Source organism: Piliocolobus tephrosceles, chromosome 5 (genome assembly GCF_002776525.5).
Source record: "Piliocolobus tephrosceles isolate RC106 chromosome 5, ASM277652v3, whole genome shotgun sequence".
In the NCBI taxonomy this organism is placed as follows: Eukaryota; Metazoa; Chordata; class Mammalia; order Primates; family Cercopithecidae; genus Piliocolobus; species Piliocolobus tephrosceles.
In genome coordinates this window covers 9,476,008-9,487,489 of record NC_045438.1, presented here as the reverse complement: position 1 = coordinate 9,487,489, position 11,482 = coordinate 9,476,008, and positions in this window count along the sequence as shown.

The window sequence follows — 11,482 nt, the reverse complement described above, 5'->3', positions numbered from 1 at the left end:
CACCCAGGCTGGAGTGCAGTGGCCAGATCTCAGCTCACTGCAAGCTCTGCCTCCCGGGTTTATGCCATTCTCCTGCCTCAGCCTCCCGAGTAGCTGGGACTACAGGCGCACGCCACCTCACCCGGCTAGTTTTTTGTATTTTTTAGTAGAGACGGGGTTTCACGGTGTTAGCCAGGATGGTCTCAATCTCCTGACCTCGTGATCCGCCCGTCTCGGCCTCCCAAAGTGCTGGGATTACAGGCTTGAGCCACCGCGCCCGGCCGAGACAAGTTGTAGATTTTATTGGTTCTTTGCAATTAGATAGAGATTGATATGAGATGGTGCTTGTTCTGGCTGACAGTTGATAACAAACACACGTCCTGTGAATATGTTTGAGAAAAAGACTTGTTATGAGGTTCGTTGAATGGTAGTAAAACCGAGCGTAATTTACCAGCAGTATTATTCACTCTAAATTCTCAGTTACCCCATCTCTATTTCCTTCTTTATTTTCTGTCAGTTTTTCTCTGTCTCTGTCTCTCGCCGATGTCTCTCAAGTAAATTGCTTTTCATTTTCTTTCTATTTCATTTAACAAATACGTTTAACAAACAGTTTTTAAGTGTGTGGTATGTGCCAGACACTTAAGTATCATGCTGGGTATGGAGTCATGACTGAAATAGTCTCATTCTAAAGAAACTGTCAGTAGTTAGGGAGTGTTATATGTAAAAACTGGCGGTTTATTCTGCTTCTGGACAACATGGTGAACTATGACAGGGTGCTACATTGCTCTGTAGAATCAGTCATTGGACAGTAAGAAAGGTTAATGAATTTGGAGTCAAGTCATACATTGCAAAATTCTGATGAGCATTATTCACATTTTATTCTTTATAAATGACACCTCACTGAAGTACAGTAAAGTAACAGAGAAACTACTCAGCCACAAATAAAAAACTGAAAAATCTTGAAGAGACCAAAGGTGTTTGGATCTTGATGGAACCAGAGTAGTCGGAGGTAGGGAAGTTTTCAAATTAGGGAAGGCCAAGAGCGTCAAATAAAATGCAGACTGAGTTGGCCTTCCTTTTTGTGCCCCTTTTCTTTCCCTAAGCCCTCAATTCCATGGGCAGGAATATAAAAACACTCACTCCACTGTTAACTGATAGCTAGATGCTCTGGGGTATGAAAGGGGAGAAGTGTAGTCTAGTTGTGGTGGAGGTCCTCTATCAGTGAGCATGCACAGCCTGAGGAGTTCCTGAACGTTCTTGCTTCTCAACCCTTGTTCCCCACTGCATGAGCTAATCAGAACAGAGAGTAAGGAGCCAGGACTAAAGCAATGACAGAGTGAGGGCTACTACAAGTTCCCTGGCAGTGAGACAAGGCTGGAAGGGCTATGAATCTATGACACAAAGCAATGATTATCTCTCTTCAGCAAGGGGCACACAAGTTGCAGCCCAGGTTTTTGTCACTCTTCTGAGTAACAAAAATCAGTCAAAGCAATTGATAGATCCAATAAAATTCGAGTTCCCAGTTACTGAGAAGCTGAACCACAATGCAATAAAAGTCAGTATTGGAAAAAGTGTTACCTTAAAGGCAAAACAAAAACAATAGAAATAATAAAAAATTTAAATTTGAAATTATAAATACATTCAACAGATACAAAAAATTAAAACATGAAGTAAAACAGATATTTTAAAGGAAATATGCAGGCATTTTGGGAAATATCTGAAATGAATAAATTTTTGAAAACAATGAATGGGTTGAATGACAAAATATATACAATAAAAAAAAAGTGAGCTGGAGATTGAATAGCAGAACTCTCTCAGAAGGAATAGGAAATGATTAATTGGGAATGATAGGGGAGAAGGGCAGGAGAAAAATAAATGAGTAAAAAGGGTGTGTATTGGCAGAATTTTGAGCATCTGGATAACGATGTCACCAGAGTATTTTTGGATGAGGATGTATATCCTAAACAAGATTCCAAAAAGTACAAACAACAAGGAGAAAAACTGAAGGGTGTGATTTTATCACAATTGAAGACATCTTCTAGGAGAGATATTAAAGATAAAACTAAAAGTGGGAGAAACTATTTGCAGTGGCTAAAACACAGAAGAAATTTTAACCTGTAATACAAAGACACCAATGCTCTGCTGCTGGAGATGTAAATTGGAGCAGGTATTCTGGAGAGGAATTAGGAAACACTACACGCAGTTATAACTTTTCAAATATGGAAGTTGTATTTGATAGACATATTTGAAATGACTGGAAAAGAGTTAATTATGGTGAGAAGGGAACTGAAGTGAAATAAAGATGACTGGAAAAAAACAACATTAAGAGAAACAAAAATGAACTCTGGAAAATGAGTATAGAATGTCATAAGAGAAGTATACTACCAATACTACCAATGTATCCGTCATTATCTAAAAGTAAAAGAAAAAATCAGTGAATGACTTGAACAGGGAATTATAGCCCACAGTGACTGAGCAAGGGGGAGGATAATTTTTGTAGTCTTTCCCCTGGATAATAGTTTTCAGGAAAAAAAAAATTCAGAGGATGTAATGCTTGAAGTGAATCTTCAAAGATAAATAAGAATGCATTGGACAAAAGTTAACTGGGAAAAGGGAGTTTAAGAATATAGGTACTGTGGCCAGGGGTGGTGGCTCACGCCTGTAATCCCAGCACTCTGGGAGGCTGAGGTAGGTGGATTACCTGAGGTGAGAAGTTCAAGACCAGCCTGGCCAACATGGTGAAACCCTGTCTCTACTAAAAATACAAAAGTTAGCCAGGCATGATGGCGGGTGCCTGTAATCCCAGCTACTTGGGAGGCTGAGGTGGGAGAATTGCGTGAACCCAGGAGGCTGAGGTTGAAGTGAGCCGAGATCCTGTCACTGCGCTCCAGCCTGGGCAGCTGGGGGAGACTCCATCTCAAAAAACAAAACAAACAAAACAACAACAGAAAAAAGAATGTAGGCACTGTATTGCCAGTAAAAAATACAGAGGCCTTAAAGAACAGATGTCATTCAGGGCACTCTCTGTAGGTCACTAGGTTGAGAAAAGGAGGATAGAATTTCAAATTTAGTCAAAGGCAGACCATGAAGGGTCTTGAAGAGTGTATCATGGGCTTTATCCTGAAAGAAAGCTTCTGAGCAAGTTAAAGTAGAAAAATGACATGGTCAGATTGCATTTAGGAATATTGTTCTGGAAAAAATTATGGAGAATGAACTGAGGTAGAGGTGGGTATGGAGTCTGGGGAACAAGGCAACCAAGCCTTACATAGAGGCTTATTGCCATAATCCTACAAATATGTTACTGAAGTCTGATAATAGACAAAGTCAATGGAGAATGAAATGAAGAGGCAGAAGGGAGAGACTGAGGAAGTAGAATTCATAAAAGTAGTAAAGGTGAAGGGATGGAAGAGAAATGTCAAAGTTTAGATTTTTATTTCTGTGAGTGAAGGTAGAAAAAGCAAAAGAAGTTGTAAATGGGACAAGAAATGCATGTTGATTTGGAGCTTCCTATAAGATAAAGTGTTTGACAAATCTCTACAGTAATGATTTGAAAATGTAGGCATGGAATTCTGAAGGAGGACTGAGGTGAAGTAGGGATTTAGCAGTCAATAAACTATGAGATGGATGTGAGCAAGATTTCTTTTTGTCTAATTTCATTTTTTGACTTAAACTATCATTAGTATTATTTTTGATTGAAAAATTATAATTTTGGTACATATGTACCCTAGAACTTAAAGTATAATAAAAAAAGAAAAAATTATAATTACACACATTTATGGGATACAATGTGATGTTTCGATATGTTTTTACAATGTGGCATGATTAAATCAATCTAATTAACATATCCATAACCTTGCTTACCATTTTTTTGATGAGACATTTGAAGTTTACTCTCTTAGTTATTTTGAAATATATAACACAATATTATGGATTATACTCACCCTACTGTACAATAGATCTCCAAACTTACCTTATCTATCTGAAACTTTATATTTTTTGGCCAACACCTCCTCATTCCCTCACTCTATAACCCTCCAACCTCTGGTAACCATCATTCTATGGGTTACCATGCCTGGCCACAGTGCCTACATTCTTAAACTCCCTTTCCCCAGTAACTGTTGTCCAATACATTCTACTCTCTACTTCTGTACGTTTAACTTCATTGGATTCCACATATAAGTGAAATCATATAGTATTTGGCTTAATTTGCCTGGTTTATTTTACTTAGCATAATATTCTCCGGATTCATCCATGGCATCACAAATGAGATGATTTCCCCCTTTTTAAAAGCTGCATAGTATTCCATTGTGCATGTATACCACATGTTTTTCATCCATTCATCCATTGATGGACACTCAGGTTGATTCCACATCTTGGCTATTGTGAATAATGCTGCAATAAACATGTGAGTGCAAATATCCCTTTGACATATTGATTTCAGTTCCTTTGGGTATATACCCAGAAGTGGGGTTACTGAGTCATATTCATTCTATTTTTAATTTTCTGAGGAACCTCCAAACTGTTTTCCATGAGCGCTTTACTAATTTACATTTCTACCAACACTGTATGTAATCCATCTCTATGCATCCTCTCTAACATTTATTTCTTTCATCTTTTTTTTTTTTTTTTGAGATGGAGTCTTGCTCTGTCGCCCAGGCTGGAGTGCAGTTGGCGCGATCTCCGCTCACTGCAAGCTCCGCCTCCCGGGTTCCCACCATTCTCCTGCCTCAGCCTCCCCAGTAGCTGGGACTACAGGTGCCCACCACCGTGCCCGGCTAATTTTTTGTATTTTTAGTAGAGACAGAGTTTCACGGAGTTAGCCTTCTAACAGGTATGAGGTGATAACTCATTGTGGTTTTAATTTGCATTTCCCTAATGATTAGTAATGCTAAGCATTTTTTCACATTTCCATTGACCATTTGTATGTCGTTTGAGAAACACCTATTATGGTCTTTGCCTACTTTAAAAAGATTAATGCATGTTGTCAACCCAAACATTGGGTTGTTTCTCTTGCCATTGAGTTGAGTTTCTTATAATTTTTGGGTATTAGCCCCTATCAGATGTATGGTGCTAGAGTATATTTGGATGTTTGTTCCCTCCAAATCTCGTGTTGAAATTTAAGCCCCAGTGTGGCGATGTTGGAAGGCAGGGCCTAGTGGGAGGTGTTTGGGTTATGGGAAAGGATTCCCCATGAATAGATTAATGTCCTGACCGGGAGCATTTTCACTTTGTTGGTTCCCACTCTGCTAGTTCCCACAAGAGCTGGTTGTTAAAAAGAGCCTAGTACCTCTCTCCACTCTCTCATGTTTCATTCTGGGCTCTGCACACATCAGCTCTGCTTTGCCTTCCACCATGAGTGGAGGCAGCCTGATGCCCTAACCAGAAGAAGATGCTGGCACCATGCTTCTTGTATAGACTGCAGAACTGTGATCCAAATAAATGTCTTTTCTTCATAAGTTACCCAGCTTCAGGTATTTCTTTATAGCAAAACAAAAATGAACTAAGACATATGGTTCGTAAGTATTTTTTCCCTTGCTGTGAGTTGTTTTTTGCTTTGTTAATTGTTCTCTTTGCTGTGCGGAAGCTTTTTAGTTTGATGCTATCACATCTGTCTATTTTTGCTTTTGTCACCTGTGGTTTTGGGATCTTATCTGAAAATTCATTGCCCAGAGCAATGTGGTGGAGCCTTTCTCCTATGTTTTCTTGTAGAAGTTTTACAGTTTCAGGTTTATATTTAAGTGTTTAATCCATTTTGAGTTGACTTTTCTACATAGTGTGTCTGATTTCATTCTTCTGTACGTAGACATCTAATTTTCCCAATCCCACTTATTGAAGATACTGCCCTTTCTCTATTATGTGTTCTTGGCACCTGTGTCAAAAATCAGTGGACAGTAAATGTGTAGGTTTATTTCTGGTTTTTCTATCCTGTTATATTGGTCTATGTGTCTGTTTTATGCCAGGATGATGCTGTTTGATTATACTTGCTTTATAATATGTTTTGAAATCAAAGACTATGATGTGTCTGGCTTTGTTCTTTCTGTTCAAGATTGTATTGTTTTGGCTATTCAGAGTCTTTTGTGGTTCCATATGCGGTTTTCCATTTCAGTGAAAAATGCTATTGAAATTTTGATGGGGATTGCATTGAATCTTTAGATTGCTTTGAGTAGTATGGACATTTTCACAATTTTATTTTTTTCCAGTCCATGAACACAATATATCTTTTCATTTATTTGTGTTTTCTTTAATTTATTTTGTCAGTGTTTTATATTTTTCAGAACACAGGTCTTTTGCCTCCTTAGGTAAATTTATGCCTAAGTTTTAATTTTTTATTGCCACTGTAAATGGGTTTTTTTTTCTTAATTTCCTTTTTAGACAGTTTGTTGTTAGTAAATAGAAACAGAAACCCTGCAGATTTTTATATGTTGATTTGGTGTCACACAACTTTACTGAATTAATTTACAAGTTCTAACAGTTTTCTAGTGGAGTCTATAGGGTTTTCTATATGTTAGATCATGTTTTCAGCAAAAAGAGACAAGTTCATTTCTTTTTTTCCTATTAGGATGTCTTATATTTCTTTCTTTTACCTAATTGTCCTGGCCAGGACTTTCAGTACTGTGTTGAAAAGAAATGGCGAGATGGTGAGATCCTTGTCTTGTTTCTAATCTTGAAGTAAAAGCTTTCATTTTTTCAACCTTGAACATAATATTAGCTAATGGTTTATCATATGTGGCCTTTATTGGGTTAAAGTACCTTTCCTCTATACCTAATCTGTTCAGAGTTTTCATCAAGAAAGGGTATTGAATTATGTCAAATGCTTTTTCTGCATCTGTTAAGATGATCATGAGATTTTTACGCTTCATTTTGTTAATGTAGTGTATCACATTTATTCATTTGCATATGTTAAACAATTCTTGCATTGTAGGGGTAAATCCCAGTTGATCATAGTGAATTTTTCTTTTAATGTGTTCTTGAATTCAGTTATGTAATATTTTGTTTGCAGATTTTTACATCTATGTTTAGCAAGGATATTGGCCTATGTATTTCTTTTCTTGTAGTGTCCTTATCTGGCTCTTATCAGGTCAATGGTAACTTCGTAAAATAAGTTTGGAATTATTAGCTCTACTTTGATTTTTTTTTTTGAAAGCGTTTGAGAAGAATTGACATTAGTTCCTTAAATGTTTGGTATAATACAATAGTAAAGCTAATCAGTTCTGGACTTGAGAGGAGACTTTTCATTACACATTCAATCTTCTTGCTGATTTTTGGTCTATTCAGATTTTCAATTTCTTTGTGATTCAGTGTTGGTAGGTTTTATTAGTTTAGGAATTTATCCATTTCTTCTAGATTATCTGATTTTTTGACATATACTTTTTTTTACAATAGTTTCTTATAATAATTTGTATTTTGGTTGTATCAATTGCAATGTCTCCTCTTTCATTTATCATCTCATTTATTTGAGTAGTCTCTCTTATTTCCTAGTCTAGCCAAGGGTTTGTCCATTTTATCTTTTCAAAAAAACCAACTCTTAGTTAAATTATTTCTCTAGTCTCATTTCATTTATTTCTGCTATAATCTTTGTTATTTCCTTCCTTCTGCTAAATTTGAGGTTACTTTGTTCTTTTTCTAGTTTTTTGAGGTATAACGTTAGAGTATTCATGAGTTTTTTTCATTGATCACTATAGATTTCTCTCTTAGAACTACTTTTTGCTGCATTCTATGTTTTGGCATGTTATATTTCCATTTTAGTTGTCTCAAGGTATTTTTAAAATTTGTTATTTGATTTCTTCTGTGACCTATTGGTTGTTTAGGAGCATGTTGTTTAATTTCCACATATTTGTGTATTTTTCAAGATTTCTCATTATCGATTCCTCATTTCATGCCATTGTTATCTAAGTAAATATTTCATAAGATTTCAGTCTTCTTAAATTTATTAAGAATTGTTTTGTGGCCTAAAATATAATCTATCTGGAGAATGTTCCATGTGCACTTAAGAAGAATATGTATTCTGCTACTATCAGATAAAATGCTCTGTACATGCATATTAGGTCCATTTGGTCAATGCTATAATTGAAGTACAGTATTTCTTTATTGATTTTCCATCTATATATTGAAAGTGGGTTACTGAGATGCCCTATTATTATAATATTGCAGTTAATCTCTACTTTTAGATTATTAAATCATTGCTTTATATATTTAGATGTTCCAGTGTTGGGTGCATATATATTTACAATTATGATGTCCTCTTGGAAAATTAACTCCTTTAGCACTATTTAATGACTTTATTTGTCTCTTTTTATTGTTTCTGACTTAAAGTCTATTTTGTTTGATATAATTACAACTTCTTCTTCTCCCCTTTGGTTTCTATTTTCATGGAATATCTCTTCTCATTTTTTTATTCCATTCCTCTCAATCTATGTGTGTCCTTACCAGTAATGAGTCTCCTATAAGCAACATATGGTTGAATCTGGTATTTTTTCAAATCCAATCTGCCACTCTATCTTTTATAGGAGAATTTAATTCATTTATACTCAAGGCAATTACTGATAAGTAAGAATCTGCTATTGCTATTTCATAATTGGTTTTCTGATTGTTTTGTACGTCTTTTGTTTCTTTCTCTTTTGCTATTGCCCTTTGTGGTATGATGGTTTTCAATGGTTTTCTAAGAATTCTTTGGAATTCTTTCTTTTTATATTCTGTGCGACTACAATAGGTTTTTGCTTTGTGGTTACCATAATGCTTACATAAAATATTGTATCCTTATAACAGGCTACTTTAAATTGATAACAACTTGCTTTTAGTGTTCAAAAACTATACTTTCACTCTTCCCCATCTTTTATGATTTCGATGTCATAATTTATATTTGTTTTTATATTTTTCCCTTAATAATTTGTTACAGCTACAGTTGTTTTTAATAGATCTGTCTTTTAACCCCACTAGTAGGGATAAAATTGTTTTACATGCTACCCTTACAGTATTAGAGTTAGTATGACTACATATGATTTATGTCATCAAGTTTTTTACTTCCTTATTTTATGCTATTAATTAATAGTCATTCATTTCAGCTTAAATAATTCCCTTTGACAGTTTCTGTAAACAGGTCTGGTGGTGATGAGCTCCCTTAGCTTTTGTTTATGATAAAAAGTTTTTACTTCTTCATTTTTGAAGGATATATTTGTGGATAAAGCGTTCTTGGTTGGCGGGTTTTTTATTTGTTTTTGTTTTTTGTTTGTTCATTTTTTCTATCAGCACCTTAAATATACCATTCTTCTCTCTCCTGGTCTGTAGGGTTTCTCCTAAGAAATCAGCTGAAAATCATATTAGGGCTGTCTTGAAAGTGATGTTTATCTTATCTTTTGCTTCTTTCAATATTTTTATTTCTTTGATTGTTGTAATTTGATTATAATATGTCTTGGTAGAGTCCTCCTTGGGTTGAGTTTGATTGTGACTTCTGGGCTTCCCATAGTAATATTTCCCCAGAATTTTGAAATTTTCAGTCATTATTTTCTTAAAGTATACGCTCTAGTCTTTTTACCTCTTTTCTACATGAGGACCTCTTATTATGTGAAGGTTGGTTCACTTGATGGTGTCCCATAATTCCTGTAGGCCTTCTTCATTCTTTTTTATTATGTATTTTTTTCTTTTCGTTCCTCTAATTAGATAATTTGAAATGTTCTGCTTTAGATCTCACTGATTCTTTTGCTTAAGTCAGTTGTTAAAGCTTTCTAGTGAATTTTCTAGTCAGTTATTATATTTTAATCTCCATGACTTGTATTTGCTTCTATTCTATTTCATTTTCAAATTTCGCATTTTTGTTCTAAATTGTTTTCCAAATTTTATTTAATTTTCTATTTGTATTTTCTTAGAGTTTCTTAAACTTCTTTAAGAGGATTATTATAAATTATTTGTCATTTTATAGATCTTCATTTTTGTTTTTTTGGTTCATTACTGGAAATTTATTATTTCCTTTTGGTAGTATTATTTTTCCCTGAGTTTTCATAATCTTTGTGTCCTTAAATTTATGCCTGTACATTTGATAAATGGTTGTCTTTTCTGGCCTTTGCAGATGTTCTTTGGTGGTGATAGGCCTTTACTATTCAGTCTAGCCTGAGATATTTTGTATGGGCTGGCTAGTAGCAACCATGAAAAAGTAGACTTTGGTGTCAGGTTTTCTAGTTGGTCTGGATCACTTCTGTGCTCTGAGGTTAAATGGTATTGCTGGTTGTGCTCCATGGTCCAGTGAAACCACTGACTGAACTTTGTTGTCAGATAGGAACGCTGGCTGGTCTCTAATCATCTCTATTTGAGCAGGGTTGCAGGCTGTCTTCCTTGAATGGGTGGCATTGTTGTTTAGAATCTGTACTTGGACATTTCTATGTGATGGATTCTGAGGCTGGATGAGATCTCTGGGTTGCTGCTTGGCCACACAACATGAGCAGGGCCAGAGGCTATACTCCACAGATACGTGTAGACTTGAGCTTGCCTCCTGGCCTAGGGTATACCCATGCAGAGCACCAAGATTTGGTCAAGCCACCACACTGTGATTGGCGTTGAGTGGGGCCAGATGCTCCCTCTGTGGGTAATTACTGACCTGCAATTGTCTCCATGTTTTGAATACTTAATGGAAACATTTGAACTTAGTTGGACCACCCTCTTGAGTTGAGTGGGGTCAGATGTTCCCTTTATGGGTAATTGCTTACCTACAGCTACCTCTTGCTCTAGGGAAGACCTAATGAGAGTACCCAGGCTCTGTGGAAAAATTGGTTAGGGGTTTAATCCTAAAAGACCCCTGAACAATGTTTCCTGCAGTGCAGTGCTATGGCTGAAATGTCGAAAAAACACCAAGAACAGTGCATTGGGCACTGTGAGCCCCACTTTCATTTTTTTTCGAATTGACCCCAGGGAGTCTAGCCCCACTAGTATTTCCAATGCTTCTTTTGGCATGAGACAGGAGTTAGCCTCCCGTGAACTGTCCTAGAACAATGGGGAAGCAGAATGTCTGCCTTCAACTTACTTTTCACCTTGTAGAAACGGTGAGTCTACAGGAATTATCTGGTGCTGTACCAGCTTGGAGGAGGGGTAGCACAGTCAAAGAGAGCGATTCATTTTATCATTCAATAGCAGCTTTGTTGGTTCTGTAGTCTAAGAGAGAGTATCAGTCTGATTTCTAAGATCTGGGGTATTTACAATGACAGCCTTGACTGTGGATAGTTGCTAGCTGGATTTCTGTGGTTGCAGGGTGAAGCCAAAGAACTCCTATTCCACCATCTTCTTGACATCACTAGTAGATGAGATTTCTTTAGAATGGGTTTTGGAGTATGTTACAAAGGTGGCAAAGGATAAAATCTAAGGGAACATTTAAGAGTTAGGTAGAAGAAAAGGAAGATATAAAATCACCATGCTTCAGTAGGACTCCTTTATTAAGTTAAGAAGGTTTTTATTTGGGAAGTCTTTTTCTTTCTTTCTTTCTTTCTTTCTTTCTTTCTTTCTTTCTTTCTTTCTTTCT